The sequence below is a fragment of the Microtus ochrogaster genome, linkage group LG9 (assembly GCF_000317375.1).
Source record: "Microtus ochrogaster isolate Prairie Vole_2 linkage group LG9, MicOch1.0, whole genome shotgun sequence".
NCBI classification, from domain to species: domain Eukaryota; kingdom Metazoa; phylum Chordata; class Mammalia; order Rodentia; family Cricetidae; genus Microtus; species Microtus ochrogaster.
Window position 1 is genome coordinate 17,977,808 of NC_022034.1, and position 7,658 is coordinate 17,985,465.

Consider the following 7,658-nt stretch of genomic DNA (forward strand, 5'->3'; position numbering starts at 1 on the left):
GGGGTGCTGGGGACGCAGCCCCGCCGCTCATATTACTACAGGAGCCTTGCTGGAGGAAGCAGGCAGGTCTTGAGGTTCATAGCCCAGCCTTATTTTTGGCCTTCTCTTCCCACACAGGAATTCCTCTGCCCACGCAAAAATCCCTGTTACTATACCTTGTCTGCCTCAAGCCCTGGGTCACAATAAATCCTTTGTTCTCTAAATTGATTCTGATAGGGAATTACATCGCTATATAAACAGATGATATGATGGTCCAGGTTATGGTTAAGGAGAAGTTTTTTATGGTAGATATGAGAAGGAGAACAACCAGGGGCATCTGGGAGAGTCCAGAGCAGAGGGAGAAAGAACATGGACAACAGACTGGATCTGGTCATAAGAGAAGCAAGAGCAGAGTGGGGTGGAATAGAGAAATGGAGAGAGAGAGAAAAAGAGAGAGGGAGGGAGAGGAGGGAGGAAGAGAGAGCCAGCCTGTTGAAAATAACAGGGTTATAAGGAGAAATGAGTAGCTGGAGTAGAAAAGTTCATGACATAGAGGGGCTTAGGTTAGGGGAGGAAGTGAGAGGCTTAGGATGCTAAGATGGACTTCTAAATGTCTAACAGCTACTTGTGATGCTAAGGGAGCCTGGAGACCAGCCTGTGCTTTGTTATGCTTACAGACACCTCAGGTACCCATTTTATCCCTTCTGCCACTGATAGAACTGACTCCTGGTGCTTGGAATAAGAATGGCTCCCATAGGCTCATATTTTGAGTGCTTAGTCATCAGGGAATGGAACTACTTAGAATCAGGAGGCGTGGCCTCATTGGAGTAGGTGTGATCTTGTTAGAGGAAGTGTGTTCCTAGGGGTAAACTTGAGGTTTCAAGGGCCGAAGCCAGACCCAGTGACTTTCTCTTTATCCTGCTCCCTGAGGATCTGGATGTAGAACTCTCAGCTCCTTCTGCACCATGTCTGCCTGCATGCCACCATGTTGATAATAGACTCAACCTCCAAATGTAAGCAAGCCACAATTAAATGGTTTTCTTTATAAGAATTGCTGTGGTCATGCTGTCCCCTCACAGCAATAGAACATCGACTAAGACAGATGCCTTCTGATGGAGCTGACTTCACAAGTTCCCGAGGAATGCTGGTTTTTATCTAACCACCAGAAATCATCCTAAAGTCCAAGTTGAGCCCTTTTCTGGATATTAGGACTGTTTTTTGGATTTTGGGAGCTGGAGTTTCCATTTTAGACTTAATAGTCACCACGCTAACACATGTTTAGATTCTAGAATATGTACTTAGAGAAAATGAAAGGTATTAAGGACCAGAGTTTCAAATATAAAATTCTTAAACACTATTAATTACTTTACCTAATTATAAGTGACCCCCAGACCCTAGCACAGTTGATGGGAGTTACAAGTCAGGCCATAAAACTCAGCATGTAAACGGTATCACCTGCCAGAATGAAAACAAAGGCCTAATCCATCACAGTCCGCAGTTCTGACTAAGTCTCTAAATGTACTAACCTTGTTAGTAGGCTTCTGTTCTACTGCTTCAGTAGACTGAAGTATGCCTACAGACTGTAGTATCATTTCATTTGTTTTAAAAATGCTGCAAGATCCCCGTCAGGCCCACAGAGCAACTAGTCCCAGGCAGAGACAGCTGCTGGACCCCAGAGGGGTTGCAAGATCCCCGGCGGGCTGGTCCTTCCCGGTGCAGTTTCCCAGCAGCGAGTGGCTGAGCAGGCGGCAGGTAGAAGGGACATGGGCAGACATATCATACAGAATAGAACTGAATATTTATTACTTAGAAGAAAGCGAGACAGTGTGGGGGAAGAAAGAGAAGAGAAGAAGAGGAGAGAGATGGAGAAGGGCCTGAGAGACACACACGCAGGCCAAGAGGGGACAGAGAAAATCTAAGATGGCGGGAGGAGGGAGGGGCCACCGGGAGTGGGCATGTCTTGCCTCTTAAAGAGACGAAAACTATAACAATTTGTATTTTAATGAATAAAGCTTGCCTGAGGATCAGAAAATTAAAACAATTACACTGGCCAGCCTTACAGACCAGACAGCAAAGACACACACCTTTAATCCCAGTAGCCACAATGACACACATCTTTAATCCCAGTAGCCACACTAGTTTGCAACAGAAACCAGATGGTAGTGGTGCATGTTCTTAATCCTAGAATTAGAAAGGATTATAAAATGGGAGGAGACAGCTCTCAGTCTCATGCTGAGGTTTCCTGGAGGCAGGAATACCAGTTTTTGGACTGTGTAGATGGACCAACGGGACACTTCCCGACACCCAGCTAGCTTTACCCAAAATAATTACATGGAAACTGTATTCTTTTTTTTTTTTTTTTTTTTTTTTTTCAAACAGGGTTTCTCTGTGGCTTTGGAGCCTGTCCTGGAACTCCCTTTGTAGACCAGGCTGGCCTCGAACTCACAGATATCCGCCTGCCTCTGCCTCCCGAGTGCCGGGATTAAAGGCGTGCGCCACCACCGCCCGGCTGAAACTGTATTCTTTTAAACACTGCTTGGCCCATTAGCTCTAGCCTCTTACTAGCTAAATCTCACATCTTGATTAACCCATTTCTAATGAGTGTAGCACCACGAGATGGTATCTTACCGGGAATATTCTTAACCTGCATCCATCTCGAAGAGGAGAGCTATGGCGACTGCCTGGAGAGGAGAGGCATGGTGTCTGGCTCACTGCCTTCTTCCTTCCAGAATTCTGTTCTGTCTACTCCACCTATCTAAGCTACTGTCCTATCAAAGGCCAAGCAGTTTCTTTATTAATTAGCTAATGAAAGCAACAGATAGATAGTAGACCCACCTACATCAGGACTGAGATCAAGGTAAGAGCCAGTAGTTGGCTGCTTTGCTTTTCTGGTCTTCAGGTTGAACCCCAATATCTGTCTCTGAGTTTTTATTCATTGTACTACACCAAGATCAGTAAAACAGCATGACTTACAAGATAGTATAATACATCAGAGTTACTGCCTTGATCTTCAGTGGCCACAAAACAAAAATATCTATGATTCACTAAGTAGCTACCATGAGCCAAGCACTATGGTGATTCTGTTTCATGCACCATCTTACGTGGGTTTCACAAGAGTGTCCTGGGGTAGGTGCTGTTGTGACACCCACTTTAGGGGGGAGGGAGGGCTAGTCTTTGAGACAGATGTTGAGGAAAACGCCTGCCCATTTCACATGAACAGATATTTTGACCACAAACTAACTCTACAGACCATGCTGGAAATCACTTTCTTTCTTTGCTTTCTTTCTTGCTTTCTTTCCAGTGGTCATATATACAGGTAGACAGCTGCAGATATGTGGCCATACATGTACACATGATAAGTCAATAAGTGAGATACAGTATTATTTATACACTTTTGAGGTTATAACCAATGGAATTCTGATTGCATACACCCAGGGAAGATGAGGCAAATGGGTGCATAGCATCCATGTTGTCTCCTTTCTGCTGTTTCTTCCTGTATTATAAAAACAGTGAACCTAAGACTGCCTTTTCCTGACTCCTTTGCCATCAAACTCCTGGGTAAGATTCAGATTCCATCAATCAATCAAATGTGGCAGAATTGGAGCAAGGCCAGGCATCTGCTGCCCGAGCTGGCATGCCTGGTTATGGAGACATGTGCATTTCCCACAGGAACACAGTTGTGCCAGGCTGTGACCACAGCTTTGAGGGCACCAGTATCCTTCAAGGGCAGAGTCCTTTAATATCCGTTCATAGGCACAATGAGTCCAGACCAGCAGCAGCAAAGCAGCAGCAGCTGTGGCTTCTGGCTGTGGTGACTCCTTAATCACAGTGGTTTCCTAACCTTCTGGGTGGTTTCCTATAGCTATGCAGAAGTGGTAGGGAGGGTAGATGGTAAAACAGCAGAAGACACCCTGAGTTGCTAGGAAATAATCCTTAGAAAAATGGAAAACAGTTACCAGAAAATAGAATGGTGCCCAAATATATCTACTTTAATTAGAAAAGTGGGACTGAGTGGTGGTGGTGTATGCCTTTAATACCAGTGCTTCAGGGGCAGAGACAGGGGGATGTCTGTGAGGTGAAGGTCAGCCTGGTCTACAGAACAAGTTGCAGGACAGCCAAGGCTAAACAGAGAAACCCTGTCTCAAAAACATAACAAACAAACAAAAAACAACAAAAAACAAATAAACCAAACAAAGAAAGGAAGGAAGGGAAGGGGAGAGGAAGAGAGACTGGATTCAATAAACAGGTCCACCAACCCTCCTCCTCCTTCAAATCTGTTTCTTCTTCATTTAATATCCACTGTCAGTTTGGCAGGCCCTGCTCTGTTCTCATCCTACATCACTTTTTTTGAATTATGTGCATTGGTGTTTACCAGGGTGTTGGGTGCCCTAGCACTAGAATCACAGACCATCCTGAGCTGTCATGTGTGTACTGGGAATAGAACCCGGATCTTCTGGAAGAGCAGTCCGTGCTCTTAACCACTGAGCCATCTCTCCAGACCCCTTCCCCCTTTATCACTTTTTGCTCTCCTTTCTTGCCCTTTGCTTTTCCATTTCCCTCTTTCAAAAAAGGATGAGGAGGAGGAGGAAGAGGAAGAAGAAGAGAGACACTGGCCTGGTTTTCCAGCTCTCTGTATTGAACAGAGATGGGACATTGTAGGTAATCTGATTGTCTGTCTTTATCCTTTTCTTCTTGGTCTATCTTTAGCCAAAATTCCCTCCTGTCTCCCCTCACCTGATAATGGTCGCTATCATTTTCCTTGTCACTCATAAACAGCAATTAATGTACTCTTACACACAGGACTGAATACTGGAAAAGCAAGTCTTCTTTTGCTTTCTATTATTCAGTTGTCCCCAAAGCTTGCTAAATAGTTCAGGCTGGCCTCAAACTCACAGAGGCTTGTCTCTGCCTCCCCTGTGCTAGGATTAAACGTGTTGACCTCCATACCTAAGAAGAAAGTGATAATTTAGGAGCTGTCTACTTCAGGTTGGCCTTTGGGTGCTGTGGAGTAACCCTTCTGTACACTGTGAATATGTATTACTCTCATTGGTTAATAAAGAAGCTGATTGGTCTATAGCAAGGCAGGCTAAAGCTAGGTGGGACAATCATACTGGGATCCTGGGATGAAGATGGGAGTCAGAGAAGAGCCACCGGTCAGTCACAGAAGAAACAGGACGTGTAGAAATGAGGTAACAAGCCATGAGCTACATGACAGAGAATAAATAAAAAATATGTGTTAATTTAAGTGTAAGAGTTAGCTACTAACAAAGCTTGACCTCCGAGTAGTTATTTGGGAATTGGAGGGTGGGAGAGAAAATCTCCATCTACATCTGGGCATGTCTGTGAAGGGTTGTCTTGATTGTTAATAGGTGTTGGAAAACCCACCCCCTCATGGGCAGCCTCATCCCCTAGTCAGGGACTGTAGATGTATGTCACCAGCTGTTTTAAGTTCCTGACACTTTGATTTCCCTATGATGGATCATAACCTGCAATTAGAGCTGAATTAAACTCCCTTCTCCCTTAAGTTGCTTTTTGTCAGGATATTTTATCACAATAACCGAAATGAAGCCAGAACAAGAAGTGACCATTTTTGTTGTTCAGTATTTTCATAGTAGACAAACCCCCGGATAGTGACTGTCATGCAGACAGCATTCTCTGGTTGTGGCAGCAGGGTCTGGGGGTGGAAATGAGAGAGAGAATTCAAGTAGTGTGAGATAAGAATGTTCTACAAGCCAAAACTGAACAGAAGGCAAGAGTACTCCTTTGAGAAGAGGATCACCAACACAAAGAAATATGAAATACCTGGACAATGATGAGAATGGGTGGCACTTTCTTGAAAAGCCATTTTAAAGCATTCACCATTGTGAGAGAGAAAAAATTAAAAAAAATACTTCATAATATACAAAAACATAAAAGAAAGGAAGATAAAAATCATCAACTGCTTAGTTAAATACAGGTCAAGTGAAACAATTACTGCATGCTTGCTACTCAGGCAAAGTAACTGCATTCAAAAGTACATTGTTAGCTTTTAGTCTTACGTTCATATCCTCTCGGGTGAACAGGAATCCACTCTATGTAAAATTACCATCCAGCCCACATTGGGTGATAAGGAAAGAGAAGCAGACGTTGTTTGTCATTGTTATTCACGTATTAGTTTGCCAGAAGGAAGGGACATCTTCATCAAAATGTTGTAGGAAGAAAAGATTTGAAGTAAGTTTATCTCTAGCAGAAATCTCTCCTGGCTTTCTTCCTCTGCTGTTGCTAGGTCACGTGGAGTCTGCCAGCTAGAGCTGAAAACTCCATTATGCCATTTCTAAGCAGAAAAATGCTCCTGTGGTGAGTAAACAGCCAGCCGTCCCATGAGGTGTCTCTGGTTAGAAAGGTTTTCTCTGCTCATTTGTGCTTTTAAAGGCACAATTCTCCTGACTCTGCATGTGTTCCTAACGTACCGTTCAACGTATTAGTGTCAAAATCAGTGACTTCCCCTGAAAGGCAAAATGTTACTATAATTCACATGGATTAGGCAGATTAAGTATTCAAATCTGTTTAAAATTATTCATTAAGCTTCTGCTAGAATCACAAAAACGTCTCATAACATCTGATCAGTTCAGCTGAGAGCAGTTTGGAAAGGGGGCTGCTCTGCAGAAATGATGATTGTCTTTGTTTGTTTGCTTGTGTTTATGGAGCAAGAGATTGAACCCAGGGACCGGTGCATGCTCCACAAGTGCTCTCCACCACTGAGCCATAGCCTCAGCTCGATTGTTTTTAAAGCCTAAAACTAATACGTCTGCCCAGTGTATGAAAGGGACTGGATGGTTTGTTTATCTACCATAATTACAATGTACAATCACAGGAGCTGACTTCATGAAATCTGCAAAGGATAAGAAGTTCACAGGACCTTGGTGCAGTTATAGCATTCATTTTGTCTAAGAGCTAAAGCGTGTCCACCAAAAATACAGTTTTTCTGCTGCTTACCGAGAGACAGTACAACTTGGAAATAGGATTTTCTACAGAATTTATGAGTTGATTGGTAACTTATAGCTGAAGGAATGTCATTCATCTGCTTTGACTTCCGAATTGTCCATTTATTGTTTTTGTTTTTTTGAGACAGGATCTCTCTGTATAGCCCTGAGTTTCCTGAAACTCATTATGTAGACCAGGTTGGCCTTGAACTCACTGAGATCCACTTGTGTCTGCCTCTCCAGTGCTAGGATTAAAAGCATGCACCACCATGCCCTGCTGCCATTTATCATCTTAAAAATTATTTTATTTACTAGTTTATTGGAACATGACAGGATCTCACTATGTAGCCCCAGCTGGTTTTGAACTCAGGATCTTTCTGTCTTAGCCACCCCTTCCAGGGCTGGGATTAAAGAACTGTACTACCACACCTAGCTCCATGTTTCTAATGATGCTCCCTCAAATAAAATACCTTTAAAGTGTAGTCTGCATATTGTAATATCAGTAAGTCCAAGTTTTATAAAACATAGGACATCAAGAGATGAGTAATAGCTGAATTAAAGAAAAAAATCATCCACACCTACAAATGCCAGGTATGAAAAATGGGGGAAGGTGGTTAAATCTTTCCCTCCCTCTATGAGACTGTGACTGGCAGTGAAGAAGCAACTGGACTGGGACTGAAAAAGCATGGGATAAAACCGGAATCTCTGAACATGGCG